The sequence below is a fragment of the Gasterosteus aculeatus genome, chromosome 7 (assembly GCF_964276395.1).
Source record: "Gasterosteus aculeatus chromosome 7, fGasAcu3.hap1.1, whole genome shotgun sequence".
Taxonomy (NCBI): Eukaryota; Metazoa; Chordata; class Actinopteri; order Perciformes; family Gasterosteidae; genus Gasterosteus; species Gasterosteus aculeatus.
In genome coordinates, this window is record NC_135694.1 from 6,861,060 (window position 1) to 6,879,087 (window position 18,028).

The following is an 18,028-nucleotide window of genomic DNA, read 5'->3' on the forward strand; positions in this document are numbered from 1 at the left end:
GCCCATATTTTAATTAATACTAAACTTAAAAGCTGCTCAGTGCCCCCCCTCCCTTCACCCCGCAACTCACATTTCCCCTTTCTTCTCACAACTCCCTTTTTGGTGCCCCAATGAAATCCTTGTTCTACACAGAATATTCAAAGCCGTGACGGAATATCTGTGGAGAGGAAGGGGCTTTTGTAACGGCTTGGAAAATGACAACGGCTTCTGTCAAGACACATATGGCTGCCAAATGTAATCAGTGGGTAATAAATGTTTGCCCTTTACACTATAAAAAGCAACGGCAGGCACTGAATGTGTGCTCAAGCTCGGGGCAGCAGTTGTGGCTGTGATTAAAAACATTATATCCCAACAATGAAACCTATCCTCACCCAGGCCTCTTGAACCCTTTCCCCACAAATGACATCATTTTATTCTTATTACACCAGCTTTCACGATGGCCAATGAAGCGCATTCTAACACATTTTCTTGCTGTCTTCCTGCAGCTCTTGAACTGTTGGGTGGGCGAGCTTGAGTGCTGAAAGGTAAGCTTTTATAATCACATCTGAAGCACGAATCATTGTGTAGTCAACAACAAAGATGGGTCATGACATTTCAAGCTGGTTTTCCATTTCTGCTCAGTCTCAGAAGGACTGCGTGCGTTAATGCGGGTCGCAGCAGAACAGAGCCTTAGAGGGTGAGAGAGTGAAGGCCCCCTGCTCTCTCCCCCCCCCCACCCTGTTTAATTAGCGTGGTCTCAGAGACTGGGGCTGCCGCTTTAGCAATCACGAATCCTGCCCAGCCAATAAGAACTGGTGTTCAACCACGTCTGACAGAGATAAATGGCATGCCGCAACATTCCAGCCTCGCCCATCATCTCTGTTGGCCGCGCAATAGCGAAGCGTATTGGTGGTGTGCCACAAATCTAAGTGGGCATGCGGGTCAATCGACAACGGGATAACTCTTAGTGGGTGTTTTCAGTGTTGTTGTTTGTGCAGTTCGTTTTTGTAGATTTAAGTCAATCTCTTTGCGTCTGTATGGTTGGCTTTGCAGAGCATACGTTCAACATCTTCACTCAAGCAGTAATGGATGCTTTTCGGAAAAGTTTGGGGTAAAAAAATTTTTTTTAAATAGACAGCAGTGGGGCTTCATTAAAGCAGAGTGCCCCATATTTCCTAAATGAGAAGCTGTTCATTGGCTCTGTCTCACTGGGGGCGAAATTATGATGGTTTTAGGCAACACAGTTGAGCCAATGACTAAGTACCAAGAGGACAACGTTTTGCGCGTCCTGCGCCTTGATCACGGAAAGCATTTTGGAGCTTGGGATTCAATAAAAGAGGGTATATTTTGAATAAATATCTGACAATTAGTCTGTCTTGGAAGGGAACTGTTATTCATCCATGCAAGGCCTGGATTACCGGAGAGCTTCCACTTTACACACAACACAGCCTTACATGTTCATCATCATCTAAGGCTAATTGTTCCTGAATAATATTTCCATAAAGGACACCTACAGCATATCATGAAACCATGTAGATAATTATACCCAATGAGGTAAGAGTAAGGGTGTACAAGTTAACAGCAAAGACGAAACTGAAATAGAAATACATTTCACAAGCTTAAATTACGCAGTAGCATAGGAGTTGTTTTTAAAAGTGCTGATGGAGTTTGTTTGTATAAGGATTCCAGTGGTCTTATGTTTCACCAGCCGGCCTCCAACATTTAATGAAACAAGACACATGGGTAAGGATCCTGGTAAGATGGCAGCATCCAGAGAGAGGCCGTTTCTGATATGTATGAAATTAGCCAAAATGTTCTTTATGGATTCAACCTTTTTTTAATAGCTTTATAGCTATTTATTTTGCTGAAAAACACCTCCAGGTTGTTGCAGATAAGGAGTAAGATGTGATAATTCGCTGTTGTTTAAAAGCCATCTCAAACTAAATGATTATTATGGAACCCTTGTATAATAGATTGTGGCATCCTGACACTGGGTAACACACTTCACTTTATGGGGCGGTTTCATTAGTAATTGCTGCAGCCTTTCGCCCTGTTTCCTGTTTCAGAGGATCAGAGTAAGGGAGCACTTTGCAGCAGAGGGGGCATAATTAGTGATAGGCCTTGGACATGTCAGCCTCGCTTTAAGTCCTTTGTCTGCTATCTCCTACACACATTCATTCAGGCTGTGCGCATGTGTATCTTTGCCCAGGCGTTACGATGCGTATGCATACGCAATGTATCGAGTGGAATTTAATTTGACCCTATAAAATACTCCTAGATTAATACTGGAAAAAGATGTTTCATCGCAACATATTGCAGCTGACAAGTGCGTCCATCTGTGCTGAGATACCTGAACGAGTGCCTCTTTGATCTCCTGTTGAACAAAAGAAAAAAAAATAATCTTATTTCCAATAAGCTGTAAAGGCTCCAATATTCAGCCGCCTCGCAAGGATACTTTTTCTATAATTAGAGGAAATCGGTTTTGACTTTCTTTGTACCTTTTTAAGCAATTCCCTACGATTCACACAAAACATGTTTGTGACGCCAAACGGTACACGTGTGATTGCACTTTGGAATAATTAGTGTGTGTGTGTGTGTGTGCGTATTTTGCGGAGGGGTTTCTCAACGTAGGATGTTGGTGTGAGGGTGGATGAAAGCCGCTTTGAGGATACACAATGTGGCTATAGGAAAAAGCTCTTCCTCCACCACCTCTTAGCTTTTCTCCAATTCTGCCTCCCTCCTTTTCAGCTCGTGTCATTCTGCTGCCATTCTACGCCTGCTATCTCATCTTGACTGCCGCTCCGCACCCCTCTGTTGTTTCCCTTTCCAATTTTCCCCATACATCCTCCCCGCTCTTCCTCTGAAGCCTCTTTCCGCCTCTCCCCACAGCTGTTGTTGTGCCTGCGCTCATCTGCAACAGCTTTTCTCTCCATCCTCGCTGTTTCACTTTATTTCCATTCACTCCTGACCCCTCTCTTTTCCCCAACGTGAGCAGCGAAGGACACTGCCCACGGCCCGATTAGTCCAAAAACACATTACCGGAAATCAAGGGTTACACAGGCATAAATGAAACCCTGTGTCTATCATACCGTGCGTGTTTTCTAGTTTGAGTAGTTAGTGCAGCCTTGTTGCTTTACATCAACATTTCAAGATGCAACATCTGAAATGTGGAGCACAGGGTTCAGGTGTGTGCCCAGAGCCAGTTCAGGGAATGTTCCTTCAGCCATAGCACATGGCACCTCTGCAGAAAGCAACCCGTGTGCTTCTGTTCTCCCATCACGCTACATTAGCTTTACAAAGAAGAGAAGAAAAAAAGTGTGTTTGGAAGTAAAAATCAGCAAATGGCCAGACTTAATCTGCTAGATTGGATTAGACCTCAGATAAGCAATATGAACCAGAAAATACAATTTTACAAGCTAGTTATGTATTTTCTATAAATTAAACTATTAAAGTTGCAGCAACACTGTATAAATGATAGCATCACACCCGTGTTTATAGTACCTACATTTATCAGGATGTGTCATTGTTCAGTATAAAGGTGAATGGCATGTAATAAAGATTGCATCAGGGCTGTGCTGTCATTACGCTGTATCCTTATCCTTTCCAGTACCTCTCATCAGGAAACTGACTTTGAGTCCAGACTTTGGATGCACATCAAAGTCTACTGGTTGCTCAAAGCTTTCTTGGGTAGGACTGATTGTCGGGGTAAATTAGTACAAGCTATAACTAATACGAGTGGCTGATTGAGATAGAGTTCCACACTGCCTGTGTTCATGCTAGGAGAAGCACATTTGTGGGGGGTGAATTTAACAATAGCAAGGACATTTTTATTCAATATCCAACAGCCCTATGCCCTCTCAGTGATTTTATTTTGGCCAAACCTCTTTTAAAGAGAAGAAAAAACAAGAAATTATGGTTTATAAGTGTATCATTTGTGACATGAAAACACAGCAAAAAGCACTTTGTCTATTGGTACTTTTTAAACTTGAGGTGCAGTCTATATCTTTGTGCAGCTCAGGACATATAATGAAGCCTGACCTGACCGTTTTCCCCTTGTTTCTGTCAAACATTTCACTTGGCCATCCAGACCAGTCAATACTCATCCAATAACAGACTTTGTGACAGAAATATATTTTTGATGTACTGTATCTTACCCTGGGTTCACTGAAAAGCTCTCATTTCTCCCATGTGCCCGTGCCTCTAGCATCACTTACCCGATTGTAATTCATGATCTACTATTTGAGGAGCACAGGCATTTTGTTTGCTATTGATTTTATTTACAAGGCTTCTATATTTTACTCGGTGCAAATCAGACCAATTGTTTTCAAGTGCATGCATGAAATCAATGCTTCCCTGAAGCCTGCCCTGGCAAATGCATGGAGGTCAATACCTCCAATTTATGTTTTAATTACGATGATCTACTAGAGTGTTGGATGCTCGGCTCTGCTCTCACAATCAGGATCAACAGGGATCATAGCATGCATTGTATATTGCACGTCACATTTGGTCTTCTACATAAGCTGACGTTGGTCTTCCCTCTCAACTATGCTGATCTGTACTGGTGAAGCTGGAGAGTGCAGTAGCAAGCACGTTGACCCTTTTTGCCGACATGGATAAACGTGACTGAACACTGGAAGGAACAAAACAAAAACAAGAAATGAAAAAAGAGATCTTGTGATTATTGTTTTTTCCATTTCTACAGCACTGTTTTTATTTTCTTTTGGAGGACACAGTAAATAGTCGCCTTTGCGCTATTCTGATTTGCTATCAATTGTTTAGACATGCAGTATGAAAACAGAAAATGCCCGGCCCTGACAGCCTTGTTTGTGGACGTAGCTCCAGAGTTGATTTTACACCCCCCCACCATGTTTTTTCTGTACTGTTTTTGTTTGGCAGAACACTTTATCATTTGATCACTTACCATTAGAAATGATTGCTCAACTCAGCATGCCATATCAGCGGCTTCTGGCAAGCCGGGAAAACATAAATTTTATTGACTCCTGTAATTAGGGCAGATCAATAAAAGGCTGTTTATTTCACTGCTGCTCAAGACTATATTGGTTGCTGCACTTCCGTGGGTCCTGGTTTCATTGCAATCACCACATTATGAAATAAAAGCCTGATCAAAAACAGAATAAAATCTTATTTTTTATTTTATAAATAGATTTAACAGCACCAGCAAGTACTTTTTGAAATTTTGAAATATTGCATTACTTTATGGAGAAAGAGACCAACAGGCGTCCCGCTCTGCTTTTTCTTTTAGAATTTCTTGTTGTGGTGTCGTGTTGCACCATTTGTAGACGCTCCGCCAGTGATACTTATTATAATGCAGAAGGAAAACGGCCCCACGGTGAGCTGCTGTCAGGCCTCTTAAGTTGATAGCTGTGTCTCTGCACACTGCAGGAAGAATCCCTTTCTGTCAAACAACAGCTGGAGAAGACAACATGATGTGGAGGCCACGGACGAGTGAGCCATCAAACTCCGTCTCTGACAGTACTTTGGCAAGCCACGTTTCATAAGAGTCTGTCTCCGCTTTGCTTTTGTGGCGCATGAATCAATGATAATTGTGCTCTGTTCTCACTTTAATGGCAGAACTATCCGCCGTGTGGCAAGTGTATAAAAAAATAAATTTAAAAAAAGTGGAGTTGGAGGATGGATCGGGGGATACCTAGAAATTAGTGTGAATGAAATTAATCCCAGTTACCACAGGGATTATGATTCATTAGCTGGAGAAAAGAAAATCCAGTCAGAACGACTGCCAAAACCTCTCATATAAAATAAATCACGAGCAGCTATGAAACACAAGGTGACATATGCACTACACATGACTTCTGTTCACTAGAATTAAACCATCTTTTTCTATAGCTGTTGCTTTCCCAGTGGGTTGTAGAAAGCCAATACAAAAGCACGTATTTTTGCTATTATCAATTCATTTAAGCCAAACTGTATAGCGTGTTTCATAGGCAGTACAGATTTGATGGGACAAGCTACTCTAAAGCTTTCAAGCAAACCGTTTGATCAAATCAAAGCCCAAACAACCTTATCCCCAGCTCCATCACGGCCTAATTCCATTCCAAACCAAGCTCCCATTCTCCTTTCCTTTATCCCCTCTGAAAAGCCCAGTGATTAGAAGTAGACTTGAGGTGGACTATAACACCCCCCCCCTCCCCAACACACAAACACACACACACACACACACACACACACATACACGCGCGCCTTCCCCTTCCCTGTTCCCGACGGGACCTTCATGAATCCCCAAAGCCTCGGCCAGTTTATCAGTATCAGGGGATCAGGCCATCCGCCCCACCCCCTTCGAACGGGGAGCCCAATGTGTTCCTCGGCCTCCGGTGTAATCTCTTTGGCTGTTGACAGATCTAGCGACAGGTCAGCTGTGATAACAGGATCACTCAGGTGGAGACAGGGGAGGGGACCGCTAAAGAAAAGGAGCGAAGCTTAAAAAGAAATTACAGAGAAACGTGGCCGAGTGCGAGCAGGGTTTTGCCGGTGAAGTGGAGCAGGCAGTTGAGATAAGGAAGAATATATTTATTAATCAGAAACTATTTTAATAATTCATATGAAGTCATAAGCACAAATGCTAAACATTTGTTGGATAGCGCTTCAAAAATGTTCTGGTTTTCACTCTTATCAAATGAATATATTCAAATCAACTAAACAATTAATCAAAGCACGGTAATAATAAATATTGTTAAGAGTTAATACGATTTATTATGTCTCAACTTTTCCAGGTGAAATTGTAGAAAATCCAGGCTTTGGGTGCCCACGGATCCCCATTTGACATGCCTGGATGCCTGACGGAGCAGAGGGGCAACCTGACAAGGCAGCATCGGTCTGTCTTCCCCTGTCTGCCTCTTGCAGTATCCACTAGCACTCTGACCTTGTGTCTTATTAAAATTGCTATTCCCCAAAGAGAAAGAAAAAAAAATCCAGCATTAGACATAAATAGTGGAAAGGTGAGAGGCCATGCAAAATCGAGGAGCTACAGTGGCAATTATACGCTTGGGCATCCAGTTGACATGGAGCAACAAACACATCAGCCATTACTCACACCACATACACAAAGTTTTACAAACATATTGCATTTGCATGTGCACACGAGCAGTGGCGGGCTCTCCTTCTACTCTCTTTTTGTAACTCTCTTGCGCTCTAACGCACACACGCTGAGAAGCAGCATGGTAGGCAGTGACACAAAGCTAATGCCTTGTCACACAGGCTGTCAGCAGATTAGCCAGTGGATTACACCCCAGCCATTAGATGTGCACAGAGCGAAAGGCCACAAAAATGGCAGAGAGAGTGAGGAGGAGAGGACGGAGTGCCAGACCGGCTGTAATGAAGCACACATTCTGGCAGAGGGGCACAAGAAAAATGAATGGTGGACAGCTTAAAGGAGAGGAAAGGAAAAATAATAAAGGCTGGTTAAGTAGTGCAAAGACAGAAGTCCAAGTGACAAAAAGGTCAAGGGTCAAGAGAATTTACCGTTGTAACACGTAAATGGTAAAAACAATGGTAAAGGGAGATAAACTGAGGAAAGCAGAGAGCGTGAGAGGAAGGCGGCATGAGGCTGCAACAGCACAATAGGGAGCAAAGACAAGGCGGCGAAGTTATGCAGTGTGAAGGGGGGGGGGGGGGGGGGGACAAAAAACGCGTTGAGCAGGAAATGAGAGGGGAGAGACGAGGGAATGAGGATGCTCGAAAAAACAGAATGAGGGGGGAAGAGAGGGTCGGGAAGGAGCGCAGAGAGATGGAAATGAGAGGACCGGTGGAGATTAGAGGGGAGGGACGAGACGTGAAGCACCAGAGGAGAGGATGGAGAATGCTCTTTAGCACATTGAAACAACGGCGCACACTGATGTGAAATTCATGGGGAGAGGTAGAACCCGAAGCTCGATGTGCAGTTTGGCAGAGAGCACGTAAAGACGGATTCCGTCAAGGACATCGGAGTTCAAACATCTGTCCTTGCAGTAGCCTCAGTGCATTTTGTCCGATCTCAAGGCAAACCTAGGCATTTTGACATGTCACAGGTGTAATTACGGTTATTAGTGACACCGGTGCTTTTCCCACTATAAGACAAAAGTTCTACTGTGAAAAACAGCATGATTGTCCTCCAGTATATATCAGGTTTTTTTCTCCCTTCGATAACTCTGCAATGTGCATGCTTTGTGTAAAGCTGTGATAAAAACCAATGTATAAGGCGGTTTGTAGGTCGCAGAACAACACTGAACACACGGTCAAAATGCGTAACTGTGGACTTGCTTTCAACGGTTGAAGGAAGTCCAATATTACGTTCCTATTAGCTCTGTTCTTGGTCTCCCATCACCGCCAATAAACTGTACCTTGCTAGATGTTCAACATGTGCACAGGCCGTTGACAAACATCCTCTTACACTCAGGGTGTTGAATGGAGAGTATCAGGCTATGTATTATATGATATGTATCTGCTGGGGAATGTTGTGGCCACAACATAAATACAGAGCAAAGAAAAGGCAAGAGAGAGAAGAAAAAAGGTTGGTTGGAAATTGATTAAAGTTGAGTTGTTTGATTATAAAAATATATTATTTTTCCAGTTGTATTGACAAATCAGCCTGACCTCCCCTTTTTTTCCAATCTAAAAGTGCCATCATTTTTCAGATTTGATCTGACCCACGACGTTACGGGAAATACAATTGTTGTTGTTAATAGTACAACTTGCAGTCCGGTTCTCTCAGTCAAGTCCCCACTAACACTAGACCAAGGTAGACACTCCTTCCCTCAAATGGTACGGACTGCAGATGGCGCTGTTGATGTCAGAAGTGTCAGAAACTTGAAAAGCCTCAGCTTCAGTTCAACTTTCACCGCGGCTATTGTGTATCACCATCTGCTCTGTAGAATGAAAGCTGCTCCCTGCATTGTGAGGCTATGATGATTCTCAAGCTTTTTTATTTTTTCTATTTTTTTATTTATTTCTTTCAATCAGTGTCTGGTTCCAAGTGGAGAGATGTCAGGCCTTCTCAGTTGGTGTTTCATTTTATGATAATCGACTTCACTGCCCCTGCCCGTCACAGCCACCTACAGCCCCCACCACAGAACCACTTTGCAGATGTAATGGCATATAATTGTGTGCTGGATTTGCCTGCCAGGAGCTTCATTTTGAGCTGGTATTTGTGCAAGAATGGAGGAAAAAATGTCAAGTTAACGGGGGCTAATGGGACATTCTGATATCCATTCAGACTGGGAATTGTGCTGAGAAAAGCCATGAGAAGCATCTCATACGTTGTTCACAGAATGCATATGTTTAGTGTTTAAACCGCATGTACGTGCTATGAGTTCATAGCAGGATATTCACTGATGATTCAGACTGAGGTGGAATATTTGTCCGTGTTTGCATGTATGCCAACATGGGTGTGTGTTTAATATGTATGCGTGTGTGTGTGTTTGACAGCCAGGCTGATGTCATTCAAGACCTTTAGCCGCCTGAGTGATTTGACTGTGTGCTGTGGGATGAGCCGAGTCTCACAAGTGCCGGAGGTAGATTGTGGGGGTGGTGGTGGTGGTGGTGGTGGGGGAGAGTGAGGGGGGGGTGGAGACTAAATGCGCGAAACCCCGCTGGATATTAAGACAGTTTATTATGATAAGTCTCAGCGTGAAGACGTCTTCCACATAAACATGCATAAGTACACACATAAACTCATGTGCACATGAGTAAGGAAAGAATGACAGAGAGAGGCAGCTGAGATGTGCACTGGGGAAATCATAATAAGACAAGGAAAAGAGGCAAAAATGCAGCAATGCTCTGAAACACCCGATTCATAGATGCACAGTAACTGGTGAGTAGTTCACAACCAAAAGATTAAAACCACACCAGCCTGTCTGTAGCCATCTCATGTGGGAGCCGTTCCACCTTTTAAGCTGCCTCTCCCTTGAAGGGGGGCCCAGATGTAAGTCAATGGGCTGCTTTGGATTAGCCAGAGAAGAAAAAAAAACTAATTTCCTTTGCCATTTTACGAGCATTTAATTTGAAACAATTAAGATATTACGGTGCTGTGGATTCACTACACAGAGTGACAGCTGGAAGCAATCCCATAAACCCCAGAGCCAGTGAATGAGGCACCTTGCGTTTCTCTTTTGCTCCACTCGCTTCCTCCTCCTCCTCCACCTCCTCGCTGTTATTCAATTGAGGCGTAAGGCTCGGTGGAGGTGAGCGCGCTGCTTTTGTCTCAGCTGAGATCGCGCCGCTAACGGCAATTACTTTAGCGGCCCATTGATGCACGAGTTGGTTGATGACAGAATGGCCTAATTTCCCTAAACTAAAAGGGAGGAAGTGTGCAAAGGGGATGTTTACCTTCTGGTTGTTGTTTTTTCCCCGTCATACCTTTTACTGAGGTATTGGATTTATGGCATAAATGGCACGGCTCATAGGTGGAGAGTTAATGAGAAAGATGCAAACTATAGGGGGCAGCAAATGCCAAGTGTGGGATGCAGACGCTCACGCTGCACATTGTGGCAGCGTGTTCAACGTTCTAATGTACATCTTTGAATTGGGACACTTGTTTTGGCAACACCCATGTTTCATCTTTGGACGATCGCTCTCTGTGTCCTATCTGTCCGACAGTCAAAGAACTTTGTCGCTTCGACCTCGATTTCCAGCCGGGTTTTGTCAACACTCACCCATCAATTCACCTCCTCCGTCTCCACCTTCCTCAGTGGCACAGGAGGGCATCGGAGGTGTGGAATTGATGAAGGTGTGCTTGTGAAAACGTCAGCGGGGGATCACTGGCCAGAGCGAGAACGGGAGAGAGAGAGAGAGAGAATATATTCTGGGGTTGACAGATTGTAAAAAGCTCCTTTTCATGAACACTTAACTGCAAAATGGAGGACCCGGTATAAACAACGGCAACAATCGGCTATGGTGAGAGAGAATGGAGGTAAGAGATGATGTATGTCACTATTAGTTTCGGTTAGAGAAGTCAGGGAGGTGGAGAGCAGAAAGAGCTGATGTAGAGATGGTAGTGAGTGAGCAAATAACTGGGATAAGATGATGGCAGGGAAATGTAAAAGGCTTGTAGAGAGGGGACTCTTTGAATAAATGAAAGGACAATGAAGTGGAGCAGAGGGAGATGGAAAAAGATCAACAAACAGAAGAGGCAGGAGTGCACCATTTTTGATCAGACGCAGCCACGGGAATTCAGACATGATGCAAAGTTTACAAAGGAAAAAAGAAAATGCGATCTGGAACAAAATTATCAGCGCCGCATCCGATTAGTACTCTCAACAATATTCATCCTGACCTTCTTCCTCCCATCTTCTCTTTCCATTCATGGGGAGGGTTTGCCAGATGGAAGGCCTTCCTAAAACACTTTTTTGGGAGCAGAGTATAAAACGTTATGACGACAGGATAGTATATTATATTATCAGTATATCATCCTTTGTCAAACTTTGCTTAATAAGTGACTCATGGTTAGTCACTGGCTGGAATAGCCATTGATTCGTTTAGCAAACGGATGAATCAACAACACGTGTCATAAATGTACGCAGAGCATGTTCATTGTCTTGGGATGTTTTGCGCTTCAAAGATTTAAACTCAAAAGCAGAGCAACGTGTGAATTTGCTTCAAACTATGTTACTGCTCATGTATCGCATGTTTTTTTTTTTTAGAAGGAAGCAGTAAAATGTGACTTCACGCAAGTTCTCGCAGGATTTTGTGAAAAAGAGCCTCCTTTGCCCGTCTTTCATCCCCTTCCACGGGCTCATCCGCTTTCTTGGCCCCTCCTCATTTTTCATAGTCGCAGCCAACTTGGTTAGGGGCTCATACATCAAGCACATGGGCCCATTTGCATGTGCACACTCACACCGCGCGCAACACGCTCAGCTACAAATTTGCATGGTTGCACCGGACAGGTGTCCTGGGCCGCGTTCCACAGAGGGACTCTGTCAGGCAGGAGTTGACTCAATCTGTCTAAGCCCATTTCCCTCGCCACCTCTGCCTCTCCTCGATGCTCTGAGCAGGATGCTGCACACCATGGCTGCTCATGCCATCGCAGATGATCTCTTAATGGACCTAATTGCGTTTCAGCTCATTGCACCCCATGCCGACAATAAACTAAATCAAACCCAGGCCCCATCCACAAGCGTCCTCGTGAATCTGATTTCGCTCGACATCGTAATAAGGTGATATTGACTACCCATGAGCTCAGCACTACCGGTACAGATGAGTAGGCGCGTGCCTCTCGTCACGGCGCGCCAACAGGAGGAGCGGCTCAGGTGAGAGTTCAAGTTGGCCTCTTTAGGAGTGACCCGCTCCGTGGCAGACAACATATTATGCATTGTTGCACACTGAACTATGGATTACAAACATGTGCAATAAGTATGTGGTTCCCCCACACACACGCTGTAGTCATGTCTGCTTCGATGGTCTCCCTAATGTGTCCTTTACCATACCCGTGTCATCTCGGGTACTCTTGTCAAAAGCTGCTTGAAAGCTAATCAAAGATGATCAAACATGGGAGATAAGCCTGCAGTCAGCTCCTCCAATCTGAGGCAATGTCACACCAGACTAAACATGTCGTCAGCTCCACCAGAATTTAAGACTACGAGCAGTCAGCTGTGAAGGTATTGTGACGCCAGGCTGCAGTCAGCTGCTTCCAATATAGTTAATATCTAACGCAAAACTGCACCACCAGTATAAGCTAATGTGTTACCGGAATGCTCTTTGCCCACCCACCTCTTTGATACGAGCGACGGGACGTGGCGTGAACTCAACGTCTTCGGGAAAATTCACAACCGGTTTGTTTTACACAAATGTCATATGGAAATTGCTGTGCGCCTTTTAAAGTTGTCAACACAGATGAAAGCGTCGTGACTACAGTGGGATTGTTTGCTGATGTTGCCTGGCTTTTCAATCAAATACGAAAAAATTGTAACTGCTAGGTTAATTTAATAACCTGGCTTCAGGCGGCATTAGCGAGCACTTTGGCCCCGGGGGCCGTCATTGTCTATTTAGGTCACTAAGTAAATCAGATGGACGTCGTTGAGGCTCAACATATAGCTGTCTCACATGGGACCGATGAATGAACCGCTTCTTTCCTCTTATGTACTTAACAATGTCTGTTAATGCTGGTGAAAGCATGGTTATCCAGGAGAAAGGTATAAGATGTCTCAGCCAAGGACAACACAGCCGTCGGTTTGCATTTTTCCCGCCTTGGAGATGTGTGTTATTTCACCTTGGCATTTGTCGCTTCTCCCCAGCCACCACCCTGAATCGCCCCCACCCAAGCCCACCCGCCCGCCCGCCACCACCCTACTCCACCTCTCCTGACTGCTTGGGCAGCGGTCATAAACAAGTCAATCTCAACACATTGGATTAGATTTATCCGCTTAAGATAGATTGTTATCCTGAGGAGCGCGAGGAGTCTCGCTTGATGGGGGAAATTAATTTTACGATGACTGGTTTACTTGATCAGGGTTGCAGGGGATGGGGGAGGGTGGGAGACTGTAAATGTATCAACTCTGGGGCGTGAGGGGCGGAACACAACAGTCCTTGTTTTTGATCCAGACAACTTGTCGCTCTTCTCCGCCGCATTATACACGGTGTCGTCTTTGGGTAGCCGCAACTAATGACTTGACTGACAGTCATTTGTAATTCACCAACAACTTGTCACGGGTGAAAAGGCCTGCACCCCAGGCTATAGGGTGATTGACAGTGGACAATATTGTATTTTCACGTTGGTCCGTCTCCCATTTAATGCAACATTGACAGTGTGGTTTGCAGAATTATAAATAGGCTCTGTGTTTGGAAGTACAACTTATTCAGGAATGAAATCCTGCTAAAATAGATGTTTGCTTTACCAAAGAAGTAAGTGATAAACTGGTATAGCAGTTATTGGATCGAGTTACAATGGAATTGAGCCTTTATAGCAACACAATCCAGCCTTAGCCGACTCCTTAGTGTAAATGTATCTGACAAGCTTCTCTTAAAGATTTGTTTTTTTTCATGTTTCTAAGTGCTTATCCCCACCAGGGATAACATTGCACCCTGGAAAAGAAACCCTATACAATCTATTAGTTGATCTGCTTTATGTAGTGAATTGCCTCGTACACAAGGCCACCCTTTAAGACAGTGCTTAGAGAAAATGTACCATTTAAGTACAACGTATCCGCCAACTCCAGCACCGGGAAACAAAGGGCTGTTTAAGACTAAGCTTGTGTTAAAAAGCTATTTTCTGTAACTTCGGCTCGGCGGGCCGCTCTTGGAATACAAAATGCACAATGCTCACATGTTGATTGTTATGACATTATGATTAAAGTTTACCCCTAACTACAAATGAATAGTAACCATTACATAACCCAAGATAGAATCAGGCATGAAAACGGGTCAAGGGTGAAAAAGGTGAGAAGGATATTACCCCTCGAGGGCAGGGGCTTTGACATGGGAATTGACAACAACTAATAGGGGACAAGTCATTAAATACTCGTCCTGCATTATATTGCATTGCATATCATGTGTGCTGGTCAACTAGTCTAAAATTAATTTTAGACAAATTTTTGCGTAGTTTTAGAATGACAAAAGTACCAGCGTACTTTGAAGTCAAAATGCGAATCAGGTTGGCAGGTCTGCTTATTGATAGAAAGGTGGACCACTTTACCTTCTGCCTCGTCAGTCCCCTCACCTCAAAATCTACCTCCTCAAAAACGCTAGCGTTAGCTAAAGGAGCTTTAGCTAGCTGGCAAACGTCGCCTTCTCTCCTGCTGTGTTAAATGACTCAATTCATCAAGCTGTAGCTAACGTTAGCTAAGTCGATGTCAACAAAGCTCCTGGGTAACTTAACTTATACCAGAAAATATTTAAATTATTGAAACCATCACTCACCCTGTTTGCAAATCACTGAATCTCGCGCTCCCTTCTGTCACGCGCACCTGTTTGCAGTTCACTGAATATGAATACCCCCCCCCCAAAAAAAAAAAAATCATCGAATCTACACGATTCACGAAGGTCACCTATTTTTGTTTTAAAACGGTGAATTTCGCCGAAAGTTGAGGGATTTTCATGCCTGTACAATATTACTTTAATTTGTGGGCAGCCTGTAAGGTAACCCACTGCAAGTTTCAGAAGGGATGGAGGAATACAGAGAGACAACTGAACCGACTTTGAAGAAGATTAGTATATTCAATGCAAATTATTTTTGTGAAAACGAAATAGTCCCCATAGACTTCCTGTGTGGGAAGCGACACAGCAAAACCTGTTCATCAGTAGACATCAGAAGGCTCACATTATTCATTCAAAGCAAATGCATACTAATGCAGTAAAACATTCTGCATTCCGAGCTGTATTTGCATTGTAGATACATTATAAATGACAATCTTGGCCACACTGTAATGTAAAAATGCCTCAGGCAGTTTATCAAACACTGTTGGCTCACTTAGTAACAGTGTGGCGTCATTGTCCAACGAAAAAAAAAAAAAAACATTTGCCAAGTGAGTTAAATGGCCTTCCCACTGTCAAGAGTATTAATAGGCAGACTTCAATACGCGATGATGCCGCATATCAGAGCGGCACTCAGGTTTCCTCTGTGTTGGATCCCTCTTATTGAAGGACACATGCTTTATAGACTACCGTGTCCTGTTGGGTGAAAAAGTTCAGCCGTGATAGGCCGGGAAGCGAGGCTCTTGATAAATCTTACCCTTGCACACATTTATCCACAAGTGCCGCAGTATTACTGCCGGAGCTAGTGCCAAGAATATGAAGGCACGGGGTTAGCTACAGAGCCAAATTATATACCTCATAACAACCATAGATATTCAAAGAACATGAACACAAAAAAAAAAAACCTCCAAAAAAAACAGTAGGACGCCCCCGACACACTCATGCATCTGAGGTGAACATGGACTAAATTAAAGAGAGCAAAAGGTTTATCAGTGTTAAAATCTGGTGTACAACCAAGATGGCGTTCCAGCCTACACTACTGATGAATATGATGTATTTCTAGACAACTGCTTTGGTGAAAATTAGATAATCAGACATTCGTGGTCTTCAGTACATTGAGCCTCGAGACACAACTGGCCATCACTCCCGCCGTGTTTTCTTATAGCCACGAGTCGAGGGCAACAGTTCGCAAAACATTGATATCCTCAAGTTTCTCCACAGTTCATTGTCACAAAACCAGCACTTTCTTTTGGGCCTATAAATCTGTGCGGAGGTGGTATTGTGCCGTTAATAAATGGAGCTGGGTATAATTTGCAGGTATGAATCACGATCCCAGTTACTCAATCGGATGCATGGCGTGTCTGAGCGCAGGGGAGAAAACAGATCCGCTGACTGCAGTAGTCTGTCTCTCAGACGTTGGGTGTCTGCAGGGCTCGGTTGTTCATCAGAAGGCATGGGTTGCTGCCATAAAAAACACTTTTTCTCAAAACACAATTGGTCATAGTCATCTGTCTCCCTGGGCCGTTGCTGTTATTTTTCTGTCGCCTTACATCAGAGGAGCCTAAACTTGCCCGCGTTATCAGGAGCAAAATTGTCCTTTTATGCATTGTTGTGTCCAACATTACGTCTCTTGAGTATCGTGGACGGGAATCAATCACGTCCCTCTATCATTACACGAAATGTGTGATCATTATACATGGTTTATGGAGGTTACTGCTCAGCTCCGCTGCTCTGACAGGCTGACCTTGAGTACACGATGCAGTATGTGACGGCAGCTTTTCCAACATACTGAAGCACTGACTTTGACAAAAATAAACAAAATGGTAGATGGCAGGAACACACACACACCATTTCAAGCCCGGCCCGACAGCAAAATCGATACAATATTCCTACAGGGACCTACATGTGTGGCTGTTAGTGATGAGTTTGTAGTGATCTTATTGTAAATGTAGTCATTTTTATGGACTTTGCACTGACATCAGTGTCAGTAAGCATCGATTTACTGCAGGCTTTAACTCTCACTTCCTTAAAAGGTGTAAAATGAGTAAGATCTGGCAAAAAAAAAATGTTGGGGAAAAAATATATATTATTATCAACAAAATGTCAAAAGGTTAGAGATGATTTTTTTGGAAAATGTCCAGAATTGTCATGAGATATTCCCTGAAATCAGCCTGCTAAACAGCTACCCATAGCCTGTCCAGCCTTCTAACACCACTTCCACTGGAGCGTCCAGTCTCCCCCACCCGTTTATTGGATTCAATTTAGTGTGGATAACTTTATTATTTTTATTTCATCCTGGCCGCCACCGGGCGACCGCCTGCCCTCCTGGTGGCAAAGCGGTGCCCAGGGATCAGGTCCCGGCAGCGTTTGTGTTGCTGCACCTCTGCCGTATCCCAGTAGACTTACCATGGCGGCGAGGACGAGTTGATGCCAACTTGGTTTGCGTTCATAAGCGATTAATCACAACATACGCAGACGGTCCATTTCGTTCTCAGCAGCACAGCAAACAAAAAGATTAAAGTCACGCACGGAGGTTAGAAGATCACGCTGTCATCTCCACCGTCTCTGAGTGGAACAGGTGGTCAGATATTTTGTCCCATTTTTGTCATTTCATAATTTTATAGAACAAGTACTAGAGGTGAAATGCTGCCCCCTATTTGTTTGGAGCATGTGTCCAGACGCCACACAGAAAGTATTGAACTTGCGTATATCCAGGTGGGGTTAAGCCCTTTAACTCTCTGCTCTTTTGTTTAGGAGAGCACAATTTGAGTCATTAGATTTTATTAAGCCCTCTCTTTTGCTTTTATTGAGCTGTAAAAAAGATAAGATTAGTTTATTATTGCCCATTAAAATCCCAACATGGGAATTATGACCTGATAAGAACTGGAAGTAGAGCATTTATAAAGGTTATTTGCTTGTCGCCGTGCGAAAAGACTACCAATGACTTTAGACTTTTTAAAGATACTTTCTGCATTATTACCATCTGTTTACTCAGATTACTATTTAATCCTCTAACAGCGTAACATAACGCATTTTTTCCACCTCGATTCTCTGAACCATTTAATGAAAACGCCCGTACAATAGGCTGTGCGTTGTGTATCATCTTTGCTTTCCCTCCTTCAGAACAACGCAG

The 18,028-nt window shown here is 43.7% G+C and overlaps 1 protein-coding gene across 32 annotated transcripts in view; it reads left to right on the plus strand.

Annotated features, from left to right (window-relative positions):
• Positions 1–18,028, plus strand: part of ptprda (protein tyrosine phosphatase receptor type Da) — a 292,349-nt gene that overhangs the window by 161,421 nt on the left and 112,900 nt on the right. For all 32 annotated transcript variants that reach the window (XM_078106299.1, XM_078106315.1, XM_078106304.1 and 29 more), the window contains one exon: positions 486–524. The gene's annotated coding sequence lies outside the window, so the exon portion shown is untranslated. The remainder of the gene's footprint in view (positions 1–485; positions 525–18,028) is intronic.